The sequence below is a fragment of the Herpailurus yagouaroundi genome, unplaced genomic scaffold (assembly GCF_014898765.1).
Source record: "Herpailurus yagouaroundi ecotype Mexico unplaced genomic scaffold, PumYag 182, whole genome shotgun sequence".
Classification (NCBI taxonomy): domain Eukaryota; kingdom Metazoa; phylum Chordata; class Mammalia; order Carnivora; family Felidae; genus Herpailurus; species Herpailurus yagouaroundi.
Window position 1 is genome coordinate 11,169,175 of NW_024412413.1, and position 395 is coordinate 11,169,569.

At 61.8% G+C, this 395-nt stretch overlaps 1 protein-coding gene across 2 annotated transcripts in view; it reads right to left on the minus strand.

Annotated features, from left to right (window-relative positions):
• Positions 1-395, minus strand: part of NCF4 (neutrophil cytosolic factor 4) — an 18,850-nt gene that overhangs the window by 4,810 nt on the left and 13,645 nt on the right. The gene's annotated exons all lie outside the window — the stretch shown is intronic.

A 395-nucleotide genomic window follows, 5' to 3' on the forward strand; every position in this document is an offset into this window, starting at 1 on the left:
CCTCCAATCTCACCTCCAACCTCACCTCCAACCTCACCTCCACCTCACCCCCAGCCTCACCTCCAACCTCACCCTCAGCCTCTGCTCCAGCCTCACCTCCAACATCACCCCCAGCTTCACCCCAACCTCACCCCCAGCCTCTCCTCCAACCTCACCCGCAGCCTCACCTCCAACCTCACTCCAAATCACCTCTAACCTCACCCCCAACCTCACCCCCAGCCTCACCTCCAACCTCATTCCATCCTCACCTCCAACCTCACCTCCAAACTCACCTCCAACCTCACTCCTGCCTCACCTCCAACCTCACCGCCAGCCTCACCCCCAGCCTCTCGTCCAACCTCATCTCCAACCTCACCCCTGCCTCGCCTCCAACCTCATCCCCATCCTCACCCCCA